This window comes from Macaca thibetana, chromosome 8 (assembly GCF_024542745.1).
Source record: "Macaca thibetana thibetana isolate TM-01 chromosome 8, ASM2454274v1, whole genome shotgun sequence".
NCBI lineage: Eukaryota > Metazoa > Chordata > Mammalia > Primates > Cercopithecidae > Macaca > Macaca thibetana.
In genome coordinates this window covers 59,399,085-59,414,782 of record NC_065585.1, presented here as the reverse complement: position 1 = coordinate 59,414,782, position 15,698 = coordinate 59,399,085, and the positions used below count along the sequence as shown (strand labels likewise).

The following is a 15,698-nucleotide window of genomic DNA, read 5'->3' as shown; positions in this document are numbered from 1 at the left end:
CTTATTAATAATGATCCATCATAATTGGCTTACTGATAATTGAAGAAATCTCCATAAAAGGAAAAACTCTGGAGGTCATTTACTTATTATGCCAAGTACCGTTTTAAGTGCTTTCTGAGCATTCATGTGATCTTCATGACAATCCTATGAAGATTAATTCTTCAAGAGAAATGATTACATTAAAAGTAGCAAGGTAGAAAAGGGGGAAGAGTCTGCACACTGAATCAATATAAGCCCCTTGGGAATAAAATAAATAAAAGTTCATTTTATTAAAAAACGGAACTCAATTGATACCCAGAAGTGAAATAATAATTTGAATTTTAAAAAGAGAAATTAAGCTGAGCATGGTGGCTCACTCCGGTAATCTCAGTACTTTGGGAGGCTGAGGCAGGATGATTGCTTTAGGCTAGCAGTTTGAGACCAGCCTAGGCAACATAGTGAGGCCTTGTCTCTATAAAAAATGTAAAAATTATTCGACCGTGGTGTTGCATACCTGTAGTCCTAACTACTTGGGAATCTCGCGCACCAGGATCACATGAACCCAGGCGATCAAGTCTGTAGTAAGCTATGATTGCACCACTGTACTCCAGTCTTGGTGACAGAGTGAGACCCTGTCTCTAAAGAAACACACAAACAAACAAAAAAGATGAATTATACAACTATTACAGACAGGAAAGAGTGAGTAAATGAAAATAAATCTCTTACTATTATGCCTTTCTGGATTTAGCTCTGTGCCTTGACCATGGAGTCTTTGGCTAATGAATTATTCTGGAAAATGAAATGGAACACATATCAGGTTCTACACGTCAGGGAATAAAACCTCGTTGCTTTAGATAGAAAATTTCCTAAACTCACCTTAGATCTTTAGCTAACTCAAGCTTACAAAAATTTTATTCTGTATTTTCTACCAAATAATAGGTCTAAGAGCCAATTTGAGTTAACTTTTTATATGGTATGAGGTAAGGATTTAAGTTCAGTTTTTTGGCCTGAGGATCCAACTTTCCTAGCACCATTTGTAGAAAAGACTATCCTTTCCCCACTGAATTGTTTTGGTCACTTTGTAGATCAAGTAACCAAAACAACTTACTTTCTCACCTGTTTTCCTAAAGAATTGTACTGAGTTTGATTATTTGTTTTGAATCCCAGCTCTTCTCAACCTCTCTGATCCTGGGTATATATTGAGAGTGACACCCAGGATTGTTGCTTTTTTTTTCTCTTTGAGATAGGATCTCACTCTGTGGCCCAGGCTGGACTACAATAGCATGATGGTACGATCTCAGCTCACTGCAACCTCTTCCTCCAGGGCTCAAGTGATCCTCCTGCCTCAGCCTCCCCAGTAGCTGGGACCACAGGTGTGCACCACTACACCTGGCTGTTTTTTTGTATTTTTAGTAGAGGCAGGGTCTCACCATGTTACCCAGGCTGGATTGTTGTGCTTTATTTGCTACAGCTCATCTCATCTTCCTTGGGACCACCCTCATCTCCAATCCCCACTCAGTGGCGGCAGGGCGGCTGGCAATTAAAACTTGTCAGTAAAGGACATCTCAGTTTGTTCAGGTTTCAGCAGTCTTTTTTCGGGTTTTTATTCTCCACTCATAGCAGCCCACACAGATGGTGTGTGGGTGACAGAGGAGAGGGCCAGGATCTGTATAATGCCCCCAGATCCTTGCTGGCCTCTGTTGTGGGGTGGCCTAGGCTGGCCCTGGCTCCATCTGTGTCTGCTGGTGTTTGGTCTGTTCCATCTGGTTTTTGGAGGTACTAATAGCAGAAGGCTTATCCCCACCACTGCCTCTAGTGGCAAAGTCTAGAGCTCTTCATTTATGACCCTGGGGAAGGGTCCAGGTGAATCTTGTTTCCAGAAAGAAACAGTAAAAGGGAAGCCTCTGTCATACAGGAAGAATCACACAGAGGCAACCTATCTTCTGATGAAGAACCAGTTTCCTTGCTTTTGCTTATCACCCAGATTGGACCCTTAAAGAATGAGGGCAAAGAAGGACACTAGTACCTGACATCCTTGCTTAATTCTTCTCTCCGCTTCTTCACACAGGGTCAGAAAAGGTTGGTTTGTCCTTCTGTAATTCTTCCCTGTGTGGCGGCAGATTCTCTTGTACCCTGTTTCTTTCTGAAAGCAGCATTCACCTGGTGTCTTCCCCAGAGTCATAATAGCAGACAAAATGCACAGAAAGAAAATTGGTTTTACAATAGGAGAAGGGCCATCAGAAAATATTTCAAAATTAGGACCCACGTTACACTTAGCAATATGCTGCTGCCAAAGACTCAGTGAGATTTCTTTAGTCCACTTGGTAAAATCTAGAAGTTCAACTTGTATTTCTCTCCTGTCTCCATCTCCTCTCCGCCCCTGACCTCTGCCTCTAATATAAGTAATCTATATGCCCCGACCTCCGCCTCTAATACTATAAGTAATCTATAGTGCTTCCATGTTTAACAAAAGGTAACATCATTACTTTTATGTTTTTTAATTTTTTATTTTTTATTTCAATAGATTTTTGGGGAACAGGTGGTGTTTGGTTACATGAATAAATTCTTTAGTGGTGATTTCTGAGATTTTGGTGCATCCATCACCTGAGCAGTGTACACTGTACCCAATGTTCAGTATTTTATCCCTCACCACTGCATCCATGCCAACATCTATTTTTTTTTTTTTTATCTTTTGTTTATGGTCATTCTTGCAGGAGTGAGGTGGTATTACATTGTGGTTTGGATTTGTATTCCCTGATAATTAGTGATGTTGAGCATTTTTCCATATGCTTACTAGTCATTTGTAATTCCTCTTTTGAGAATTGTCTATTCATGTCCTTAGCCCACTTTTTGATGGGATTATTTGCTTTTTCTTGCTGATTTCTTTGAGCTTTTTGTAGATTCTGGATATTAGTCCTTTGTCAGATGTATAGATTGTGAAAGTTTTCTCCCACTCTGTGGGTTGTCTGTTAACTCTGCTGATTATTTCTTTTGCTGTGCAGAAGATTTTTAGTTTAATTGAGTCCTACCTATTTGTCTTTGTTTTTGTTGCATTTGTTTTTGGGTTCCTGATCATGAAATCTTTGCCCAAGCCAATGTCTACCAGGGTTTTTCATGTTATCTTCTAGAATCTTTATGATTTCAGGTATTAGATTAAGTATTTGATCCATCTTCAGTTCATTTTTGTATAGGGTGAGAGATGAGGTTCCCATTTCATTCATTTACGTGTGGCTTGCCAATTATCCCTGCACCATTCCAATAGGATGTCCTTTCCCCACTTTATGTTTTTGTTCACTTTGTCAAAGATCAGTTGGCTGTAAGCATTTGGCTTTATTTCTAGGTTCTCTAGTCAGTTCCATTGGTCTATGGGCCTATTTTTATATCAGTACCAAGCTATTTTGGTGATTATGGCCTTATAGCATAGTCTGAAGTCAGGTAATGTGATGTCTCCAGATTTATTCTTTTTGCTTAGTCTTGCTTTGGCTATGTGGGCTCTTTTTTAATTCCATATGCATTGTAGATCCTTTTTTTTATTCTAGTTTTGTGAAGAGTGATGGTGGTATTTTGATGGGAATTGCATTGAATTTGTAGATTGCTTTTGGCAGTATGGTCATTTTCACACTATTGATTCTACCCTTCTATGAGCATGGGATGTATTTCCATTTGTTTGTGTCATCTAGGATTTCTTTCAGCAGTGTTTTGCAGTTTTCCTTGTAGAGGTCTTTCATGTCCTTGGTTATGTACATTCCTACTTTTTTTTTTTTTTTTTTTTTTTTTTTTTTTTTGCTTTTTTATTTGTTTGCTTTGCAGCTATTGTGAAAGGGGTTGAGATCACAATCTGATTCTCAGCTTGGTCGCTGATGGTGTATAGCAGAGCTACTGATTTATGTTCATTAATCTTGCATTCTGAATCCCTTTGTCAGTTCTAGGAGCTTTTTGGAGGTGTCTTTAGGGTTTTTTAGGTATACGATCATATCATCAGCAAACAATGACAGTTTGACTTCCCCTTTACCAGTTAGAATGCCCTTTATTTCTTTCTCTTGTCTGATTGTTCTGGTGAGGACTTCCAGTACTAAGTTTAATAGAAGTGATGAAAGTGGGCATCCTTGTCTTGTTCCAGTTCTCAGGGGGAAAGCTTTCAACGTTTCCTCATTCAGTGTAATATTTGCTGTGGGTGTATCATAGACGGCTTTTATTACCTAAAGGTATGTCCCTTCTATGCTGATTTTCCTGAGAGTTTTAATAATAAAGCAATGCTGGATTTTGTCAAATGCTTTTTCTGTGTCTATTGATATGATCATATGGTTTTTGTTTTAAATTCTGTTTATGTGGTGTATCAAATTTATTGACTTATGTATGTTAAGCCATCCTTGCATCTCTGGTATGAAACCCAGATTATGGTGGATTATCTTTTTGATATGCTGTTAGATTTGGTTCATTAGTATTCTGTGGAGGAGTTTTGCATCTATGTTCATCAGTGATATTGGTCTGTAGTTTCCTTTTTTTGTTATGTCCTTTCCTGGTTTTGGTATTAGGATGATACTGGCTTCACAGAATGATTTAAGGATTCCCTCTTTCTGTATCTTTTGGAATAGTGTCAATAGGATTGGTACCAATTCTTCTTTGAATGTCTGGTAGAATTCAGCTGTAAATCCATCTGGTCCTGGATTTTTTTTTTGTTGGCAATTTTTTTATTACCATTCCAATCTTGCTGCTTGTTATTGGTCAGATCAGAGTTTGCATTTCTTCCTGGTTTAATCTAGGAGGGTTGTATATTTCCAGGAATTTATCCATCTCCTCTAAGTTTTCTAGTTTATGCATGTAAAGTTGTTCATAGTAGCCTTGAATAATAATCTTTTGTATTTCTTTGGTATCAGTTGTAATATCTGTCATTTTATTTGTTATTCAGCTTATTTGGATCTACTCTATTCTTTTCTTAGTTAATCTCTCTAATAATCTATCAATTTTATTTACCTTTTCACAGAACTGGTTTTCTGTTTCATTTATCTTTTATGGTTTTTTTTATTTTGTTTGTTTGTTTCAATTTCATTTTGTTCTGCTCTGATCTTGGTTATTTCTTTTCTCTGCTGGGTTTGGGTTTGGATTGTTTCCCCAGTTCCATGAGGTGTGACTTTAGATTGTCTATTTGTGCTCTTTTGGACTTTTTGCTGTGGATATTTAATGCTATGAACTTTCCTCTTAGCACTGCTTTGGCTGCATCCCAGAGATTTTGATAGGCTGTGTCACTATTATCGTTCAGTTCAAAGAATTTTTTAGCTTCTTGATTTCATTATTGACTGAACGATCATTCAGGAGCAGGTTGTTTAATTTCCATGTATTTGCATGGTTTTGATGGTTCTTTTTGGAGTTGATTTCCATTGTTATTCCACTGTGGTCTGAAAGAGTACTTGATAGAATTTCAATTTTCTTAAATTTACTGAGACTTGTTCTGTGGCCTATCATATGGTCTATCTTGAGGAGTGTTCCCTGTGCTGATGGATATAATGTATATTCTGCAGTTACTGGGTAGAATATTCTTTAAGTATCTGTTAAGTCCATTTTGTATAGGATACAGTTTAAGTCCATTGTTTCTTTGTTGACTTTCTATCTTGATGACTTATCTAGTACTGTCAGTGGAGTCCCCCGCTATTATTGTGTTGCCGTTTAACTCATTCCTTAGGTCTAGTAGTAATTGCTTTATAAATTTTGGAGCTCCAGTGTTAGGTGCATATATATTTGGAATTGTGATATTTTCCTGTTGGACTGGTCCTTTTATCATCAAATGATGCCCCGCTTTGTCTTTTTTATCTGTTGTTGCTTTAAAGTTTGTTTTATCTGATATAAGAATAGCTACTTCTACTAGCTTTTGGTATTCATTTACATGGAATACCTTTTTCCACCATTTTACCTTAAGTTTATATGACTTCTTATATGTTAGGTGAGTCTCCTGAAGACAGGAGAAACTTGGTTGGTGAATTCTCATCCATTCTGCCATTCCCTATCTTTTAAGTGGAGCATTTAGGACATTTACATTCAATGTTAGTATTGAGTTATGAGGTACTATTCTATTCATCATGCTATTTCTTGCCCTCATTAGTCTTTTTTTTTTTTTCCATTGTGTTATTGATATATAAGTCTAGTGTGATTTATGCTTTAAGGAGATTCTATTTTTGTGTATTTTTAAGGATTTGTTTCACAGCTTAGAGCTTTATTTAGCAGTTCTTGTAGTGCTGGCTTGGTAGTGGCAAATTCTCTCAGCATTTGTTTGTCTGGAAAAGACTATCTTTCCTTCATTTATGAAGATTAGTTTTGCTGGATACAAAATTCTTGACTGATAATTGTTTTGTTTAAGGAGGCTAAAGGTAGCACCCAATTTCTTCTAGTTTGTAGGGTTTCTGCTGAGAGATCTGCTGTTAATCTGAAAGATTTTCCATTATAGGTTACCTGATGCTTTTACCTCACAGCTCTTAAGATTCATTCCTTTGTCTTGACTTTAGGTAACCTGATGGTTATGAGTCTAGGTGATTATCTTTTTGTGATACATTTCCCAGGTGTTCTTTGAGTGTCTTGTATTTGGATGTCTAGCTCTCTAGCAAGGCTGGGAAAGTTTTCCTTAATTTTTCCCTCAAATATGTTTTCCAAACTTTTAACTTTCTCTTTTTCCTGGGCAACACCAATTATTCTTAGGTTTGGATGCTTAACATAGTCTCAAACTTCTTGGAGGCTTTGTTCATTAAAATTTTTTTTTCTTTGTCTTTGATGAACTGGGTTTATTGGAAAGCCTTGTCTTCAAGCTCTGAAGTTCTTTCCTCTGCTTGTTCAATTCTATTGCTGAGACTTTTCAGTGCATGTTGCATTTCTCTAAGTGTGTCCTTGATTTCCAGAAGTTGTGATTGTTTTTTAATTATGCTATCTGTTTCACTGAAGAATTTTCCTTTCATATCCTGTATCATGTTTTTGATTTCTTCAAGTTGGACTTCACCTTTCTCTGGTGCCTTCTTGATTAACTTAATAATAAACCTTCTGAATTATCTTTCTGGCAATTTGGAGATTTTGTCTCGATTTGGATCCATTGCTAGTGATCTGCTATGATATTTTGGAGGTGTTAAATGTCCTTGTTTTGTTCTTTTGTTCTATTACCGGAATTGTTTTTCTGGTTCTTTCTCATTTGGGTAGACTATATCAGAGGGAAGATCTGGGATTCAAGGCCTGCTGTTCAGATTCTTTTGTCCCATGGGGTGCTTCCTTGCTGTGGTGTTCTCCCTGTTCCCCTAGGAATGGGGCTTCTTGAGAGCTGAACTGCAGTGATTGTTTTTGCTCTTCTGGGTCTAGCCACCCAGCAGAGCTACCTGTTCTGGGCTGGCACTGGGGAGTGTCTGCAAAGAGTCTTGTGATGTGATCTGTCTTCAGGTCTTGCAGCCATGGATACCAGCACCAGTTCCAGTGGAGGTAGGAGGCGAGTGCAGCGGACTCTGCCAGGGTCCCTGGTTGTATTTTTGTTTAGTGCACTGGTTTGGTGTTGGTTGGCCCCCAGCTAAGAGGTGGCACTTTCAAGAGTGCATCAGCTGCAATCCTATAGGGATGATGCAAACTTGCCCTGGGGACATGTGGTTAAGTATTTAGGCTTCTTAGGCAATATGCAGGGCCATAGAGCTCCCAAGAGATTATGACCTTTGTCTTCAGTTAACAGGGTGGGGAGAGAAAGACCAACAGGTTGGGGCAGGGATGGGCATGTCTGAGCTTAGACTTTTCTTCAGTGGGTGGGACTTGCTGTGGCTGCTATGCAGGATGCGGATGTGGTTCCCAGGCCAATGGAGTTATATTCCCAGAGGGATTATGGCTGCCGCTGCTGAGTCATGCAGTTCACCAGGGAAGTGGGGGAGAGCTGTCAGTCACAGGCCTCACCCCACTCCCACACAGACCACAGTTTTAAAGGTCAGTCTCACCCCCACCATGCACCCCCAGCAGCACCAAGTCTATTTCCAAGCAGCCAGTGACCAGGGCTGAGAACCTACCCCAGACCACAGACTTCACTGTTGAGAAAGAAAGCAGACTCACAGTATTTCAGCATCTCAGGGAGCCTGCTGCAGTGATCCAGTTCTTTCAAGGGGTCTGTGGATTCCCTCGGCTTTCCTGGTATGTTCCTGCGGTAGTTCTTGGAGCAAAAGTTCATGATGTGATTCTCTACACGCTGCTCTGTCCTTCTGAGCAAGAGCTGCAAGCTAGTCCTGCCTCCTATCCGTCATCTTAATCCAAAAAGTGCATCATTACTTTTCATCTGGTATCTTTAACAATTTATTTTATGGAATGAAACAAAAAGGAACTCTGAAGGCTCAGATACCGAAAGGTTCATGTTCCACAAATAGAACAGTGCACAATTTCCTTGTGTAGGAAACAGAGGTGGTCCCTCTGTGGGAGTTATGGAAGAATCTCAACCATTGACTTGCGGCTGGACACAGCACCCCTGATGGAGTTACATTTTGTAGAACAGCATGGCCCCCACCAGCAAGGATCTGTTTTTCAAGTAGAGATGCCCAGAAAGAGGTTTAGGAACAGAAGGAGCCCTCAGCTAACAGGGGCCTGCAGGTGCAAGTGGAGAGAGTGAGTCCAGCACAGTCCTGGGCACTCTGCACACTCCAAACCAGGACCCAGACATTGAAGGTTTCTTCCACATACCTTTGGTCTTTGGAAGAAAGATTGTCCCTGATGTTTTTAGAGAAGTATTTTTACCTTCTCTTAGAAGAATGATTGTGATACGTTTGGCAGAGGGCAATCTGCCCTCCTAGAAAGGGTCTGTCTACTGCTCAGTCACTGGACTGTCATTTATTTCCTCTTTTCAGTCCACCTGTGTTTCTACTTTCTGAAGAATTCAAGTCTGCATGCTTGGAAAGTTCTGGCAGGCACAGTGATGCCTTTCAGCCTATAGAAATGTGCATGGGGGGCGGGCACGGTGCCTCATGCCTGTAATCCCAGCACTTTGGGAGGCTCAGGCAGGTGCATCACCTAAAGTCAGGAGTTTGAGACCAGCCTGGTCAACATGGCGAAACCCCATCTCTACTACAAATACAAAAAAACTAGCTGGGCGTGGTGGCGCATGCCTGTAATCCCAGCCTCGAGAGGCTGAGGCAGGAGAATTGCTTGAACCAGGGAATTGGAGGCTGCAGTGAGCTGAGATGGCACCACTGCACTCCAGTCTGGTGACAGAGTGAGATAAAGGCTGGCAATATGTGTTTTTGTGATACATAAGATATTTTATACACGGCTACCTTGATGAGCCACCTGGTTCCTTTAGGAGCCAATATTGATACAGGATTTACTGATTCATCTCTTCCTACATTACCTTATAGCCTACATCACCCACATGCACCTACATCAGCCATATAGCCTCAAAAATAGAAAATATAAGTATTGAACAATGTGGACTACAGTTGTCATAAAAAAAGGAATGAGGTTTTATATCACACAGTGTGCAGCATTTCATGGCCCAAATCCCCATTCACCATCCTCTCTCCTTCCCCTTCAAGGACTCAGAATCTCCCCTGGCTGCAGTTTCCTGTGCCTGGAGCCTCCCTTGGGGCTCATTTTCTTCTCTATTTCTAACACAGAGCAATTTAGTTCCACCTTCCCTGCCTCCCCGTTCACAATACACACATACACACTCTCACACGTACACCAAGAAACTCACACACATGTGAATGCACACACACACGCACATACACATAGCTGTCTCTTGTTACTGTACCGTTTACTGTACCACACTTAAGCATGCTAAAGGCTAGCAAAGGTAATTTCCTCCAGTTTCAAAGTCTCTCCATAAAAGTGGCAGGAGAATTACAAATATTTATTTTTCTTGTCAGCAATCATTTTCGTATTATCTGTCGTATTCCCAACAAACATTATTCCTTCTTTTTTTTTTTTTCTTTTGAGATAGAGTTACCTCTTGTTGCCCAGGCTAGAGTGCAATGGCACAATCTCAGTTCACTGCAACCTCAGCCTCCTGGGTTCAAGCAATTCTCCTGCCTCAGCCTCCCAAGTAGTTGGGATTACAGGCACACGCCACCATGCCCAGCTAATTTTTTTGTATTTGTAGTAGAGACAGGGTTTCGCCATGTTGGCCAGGCTGATCTCGAACTCCTGACTTCAGTTGATCTGCTTGCCTTGGCCTCCCAAAGTGCTGGGATTATAGGCGTGAGCCACTGCACCAGGCTGACATTATTCCCATTTTACAAATGGAGACTTGGTGGCTCAAAGAGGATAGGAAATATGCCCAAATCCCACAGCATATGAGGCAAAAAGGAGATGCAAGCCCAAGCTTTAGTGTTCACATCCTCTCTACAGCACCACATGAAGGATGACACTTAATGGCCTAGGGCCTGTTCTTTAACTGTATCAAACCTTCTCCCCATTCCCACCCTTTCAATTAACTACTGGTTTTGGTGGCCAAACTATAAGGAATAAAGCTCATCAGGTGGGGCCAGCTAGCCCTGTAAGGGGAATCTGAGAAAGTGAATTGGGCCATACTTCGCTCAGCACCTGGCTCAGAGCAGAGGTTTAACTGGACTTCAGTAGCACTGCTGAATGAATAGATAAATGTGTTTTAAATTCAAGAGTAATGAGAAGTTGGAGATGGATGTTGGTGATGGTTGTACAACAATGTGAATGTACTTAATACCACCAAACTGTAAGTTTAGAAATGGTTAAAATGGTAAATTGTATGTTGAATGTATTTTATCACAAATTTTGAAAAAGTCAAACGTGCATGGGGAGACTGGAGAGAGTCATATAAAGCCATATAAAGGAATTTACTTATTATCAACTGTTTTATTATTCATTTGTTCCCTGCCAGTTGAAAGCAGTCACATTCTGCACAAAACAAACTGACATATACAAAGCTAACTTAAAAAGATGTATAAGACCTTAAACAAGATGTGGCATCGAGATGACCTGGATTTAAGGGTGACAAATGTTGTGGTTGACCACAGTGGGTTCTGGAATTAGATTGTCTAGGTGTAATGCCTGGCTTTTTGTCTCTTAGCTGTATGAACTGGGACCAGTTAGTTAATGTCTTTTTTTCTCATCTGTAAAATGAGGATTATAATACTAGCTAACACATAAGATTCTTGGGAGCTAATCCAGGTAAGAGACAAGCTATCATGCTTTGAAAGCACTCAAAAAATCCCAACTATGATTAGTAAGGCTCCAAAAGTGACTAAAAACGAAGGGCCTTCAGTTATCAGTCTAACTCAAACCAGGCTCCTGCCTGTAAACAGCTATGAGTGACTTCGTGTGTCATCTTTCCTCTCTTTTCCCTAGGTATGGAATATTCTCTGTGCTGACCTCTTGAATAATGCCCCAAGAATGCATGCCTTTCCTGATCGTTCTGTGAAATATTGCTCAGTACAGGAACGAGTGAATTGTAGATGGATAAATATCTAGTATGTTCTCCACTTATTTCAAAGTCTAGAAAGCTTTTATGTAATCAGAAAATAAAATCCAATTGCTTCCTATTGCGTTGTCTTCCCAAATACATTACAGATTATATTTTAAAAATTTGTATTAATCAAGTAAGCCACACTTGCTTTCCCCCAATGGAACCTGTAGAACTATTCCACTGCTCCTGGGCAAGGTGGTATTGGATACAAACTCCATATTGCCAGGATTCCCTCTCCCCTTTCATCTCACTTTTGCTTTAATTTCTGTTGTTTGAAAGGGCGATGATTAATCTATTTCAGATTGGCATTTTAACTTGTTTTACTTACTGACCACTGTGGTGAAATGAACTGAAAGCTATTTCTCAGCTTATCTTAGTCTAATGTAATATGAAAAGACAAATATCATATTTGAGGAAAAATATTTCATATGCAGCATTATTATTAATCAGGGATAATAGGTAAAATATCAGAAACTGATTAAATGAGAATTTTATAAGTAAGAGAAGGAAGTTAGAGAAATGTAGTCTTTAGAGTCCGACTGAGAGGCCTGTATTTTAACTGTGTAACCTTGAATGTGTTACTTAATGACTCAGTGACTCAGACCTGCTCCTTCATGTATAAAATGAGGAGAGTGATACATTTCAGAGAGACAGTGTGAGAAGTAAATGGAATTATGCACAAAGAGCACAGTGTAGTCTGGCTCATAGTAAGTGCTCAATAAATGGTTACTCTTATAAATATACTCAAAATAAGATATATGTTCCAATCAAACAACAGTCTTACTTAAGGATCACATCAACCTCTTTCTGGCTGACTCAGGTACAGTAAGATGTGAGGTCAGCCAGACCACTGACAATTAAACACTGGCTTAGCTATCACTTTCCTGGGCTCCAGTTTCCTCATCCATTCAATGGAAATAATAAAGGTACCTACTTCTTAAGGGTTGTTTTGAGGATTTAAAAAGATAATTTAGGTACAACTCTTAACACCAGCAAATGCTATCTGAGGTTATTAAAAGTTCATTGAATCAACCATGCAGAAATTCACTTCATGATGTGGCAACTGGGGTTTTTTCCAGGCTTCTGGAAATGTATAACCAAATAAGTGAATATATGGCTGCCTCTAACAACCATGTTGAGTATTTTTTTTTTTTACTTTAGAACAAACTTTGGTCATGCTGCAAGCCTAGTGGAATACCTGATTCTTCTGGGTATAGCTCAAGGAACACCCACCCCAGAATGGAAGTCATTTAGCAGGTAATGGTCACTGCGGAATGCAAGTCTTTAGAATGAGTTTGTGAAGACCCAAGTATCTGATGCCTTCCTTGGTAGACAGTGTTACCAGGACAGTCAGAGGCTGATAGGCTCCACCATTTGTTTCTTCAGCTGATCTTGTACAGTTCCAAAACCACTTTTCTTGGGATACTCCCAAGCATTTTCATAGCCTTTTCTACTGTGCCAGTAGCAAGCAATTCAATGTCTTGCTTAGTTTTCATTTACCTACCTCTCAGGTAAATTCTCTGAGTAACTACAAAATGGTGGCTATAGCCACGAGAACATAATGTATGTTTTCTGCCATTGTCCTTGAAATCATTAATTTTATATTTGTATAGAAGACAAGAAATTGACTTTATATGTACACTAGTGAGATTGCTATATCTAAATTTGAATACAAATCAGAAAACATTTACATTGAGTTTTGCATTTTTGATGCTCCAATCCTATCTGTTAGACTCACAAGGAAGTCTGATCTGCAAAAGATTCTTTCTCCCCAGAGATTCCTTCAGGTCTGAGAGGTATACACATCTATTCAAGAAACATTCATTGGACATAATTCACTATTATTGCCTGCTGATGAAGTAGAAAGTCACAGACATTCCTTGTGGGCAAGTTCCACAGGTGATGGTCCCCTGAAAGGTCTCTGATTCTCTCTCCTCCCATCACTCCTGCTACCAGTGAGAGAAAGGGAGATCTGTCATTGTCATGGGACTGGGGATCCACTCACATCTCTGCTAGCACTGTCACCATTGCCAGGGCTTCTAGCTGAGCCTTGTAGTCTCATGGCCTTAGTGCCTACCTCCTTCAACTCACACAAGTTGTGATGCTCTTGAAACAGGGATGAGCACAATTCACAATTGCCAAAATGTGGAACCAACCCACATGCCCATCAATCAATGAGTGGATAAAGTGGATAAAGAAACTGAGGGGTGTGTGTGTGTGTTTATATATGTGTATATAAACACCTCGGTTTCTTTCTTTATATATATATATAATGATAAAATACTACTCATTCACACAAAGGAATGAATTAATGGCATTTGCAGCAACCTGGATGGGAAAGGAGATTATTATTCTGAGTGAAGTATCTCAGGAATAGAAAACCAAACATATGGTTTTCACTCATAAGTGGGAGCTAAGCTATAAGAATGCAAAGGCACAAAAATGACACAATAGACTTTAGGGACTCAGGGGCAAAGGGTGGGAAGGGGATGAGGAATAAAAGACTACAAATCAGGTTCAGCGTATACTATTCTGGTGATGGGTGCACAAAAATCTCACAAATCACCACTAAAGAACTTACCCATGTAACTAAATACCAACTGTTTCCGAAAAAACCTACAGAAATAAAAAAAATTTTTTTTAAGACACAAGGAATTAAAAATAAAAAAAAAAGAAAAAGAGATGAGTAGAATCCCTTCCTGTCTCTCTGTATATTATAATGTATTGGCTTAGAACTGTCTGTGTTCCTAAATGTTGGCAGGCACAATTCTTTCACACACACACGCACACACATACACGTCATTGTCTCTAGAGTGCTCCCATAGCACAGGCCCCATTTGGCCTTCACACCGAGGACAGCTTGGGGTCCAGGCACCATCTTCCCTGTTGGTGCTTTCCCTTTCATGGTGCAATCTGGTTTCAATCACGTGTCACCCCAGTTTATGCATTTTTACAGACTCGAATCTCAATAAGGTCAGTGTTCCTGTATCTTTTTCAAAGGCAGGCAGATTTTCAGCTCTTATATACACTAATTCATTCTAATAGACACTTGGGGTATTGTCTAACTCTGCTCCTCCTCAGCATATAAGCTTAACTTTATTATGGATTCACTGAGTAAGAAGGGATTCCTATATCCACTTACCAACTGTGGTTGACCATGTATTAGTTTACTAGAGTGTCTGTAACCATGTACCATAAACTGAGTGGCTTAAACAATAGTTTATTGTCTTGCAACTCTGGACCCTGGGACCAAGATGAAGGTGTTGGCCAGGCCTGTGAAAGTGCTAGAGAAGGCTCTGTTCCAGACCTGTCTCCTAGTTTCTGGCAGTTACTTGATTTGTGGCAGCATACCACCAGTTTCCACAGGGCATGCTCCCTGTGTATCTATGTCCAAATTTCCTCTTTTCATAGACACCAGTCATATTGGATTATATCATGGAATGCCCACTCAATTCCATTAGTTAAGATGAGCTTATCTTAACTAATTTCATCGGCAATGAGTAGGACTCTAACATTATATTATCTTGAGGGGGAGAGACACAATTCAACCCTTAACACCATTCAAAATATCTTTTCACACAAAAATTTGTGTTACATGACAAAGGGAAACTTTATTCTTCACTAATTCCTAAATGTGTCTTAATCGAACCTACACTTTATTTTATTGTTGCTTCCTGTTAAAAAATTTCATAAAATATATATGGCATGTTTTAATTACTGTGACAGATTCAATATTAATTTTAAAAGGAGAAAAAAAGCACATTTTAATGCCCCATGTATTTATATTATATGTAAATCTTTCACGATTGGTGAAAACTTTTACAGAATATTTGTGGAGGTGCCAAGTTAGAAATAATAAACATTTATCAAGCTGCACTCATGTCCCTGATTTCTTCAAATGTATGTTGTTACAAGCCTCATTTTTCAGGAAGCGATGTGTGTCTTGTTCATGTCCTGTGTTTCACCGGTATATTTGTTATCCATATAAAGTTATAATTATAAGACTTGTCCTTTTACAGTGAGAGCAAAGTTATTTCTTTTTTTTTTTTTTTTTTTTTGAGAGGAGTTTCGCTCTTGTCGCCCAGGCTGGAGTGCAATGGCGCCATCTTGGCTCACTGCAACCTCCACCTCCCAGGTTCAAGCAATTCTCTTATCTCTGCCTCCCAAGTAGCTGAGATTACAGGTGCCTGCCACCACACCCAGCTAATTTTTGTATTTTTAGTAGAGACGGGGCTTCAACATGTTGGCCAAGCTGGTCTCAAACTCCTGACCTCAGGTGAGTCACTTG

The 15,698-nt window shown here is 39.6% G+C and overlaps 1 protein-coding gene across 2 annotated transcripts in view; it reads right to left on the bottom strand.

The window, feature by feature from the left end:
* The window catches only part of RBIS (ribosomal biogenesis factor), an 872,964-nt gene that overhangs the window by 260,333 nt on the left and 596,933 nt on the right, over nt 1-15,698 (bottom strand). The gene's annotated exons all lie outside the window — the stretch shown is intronic.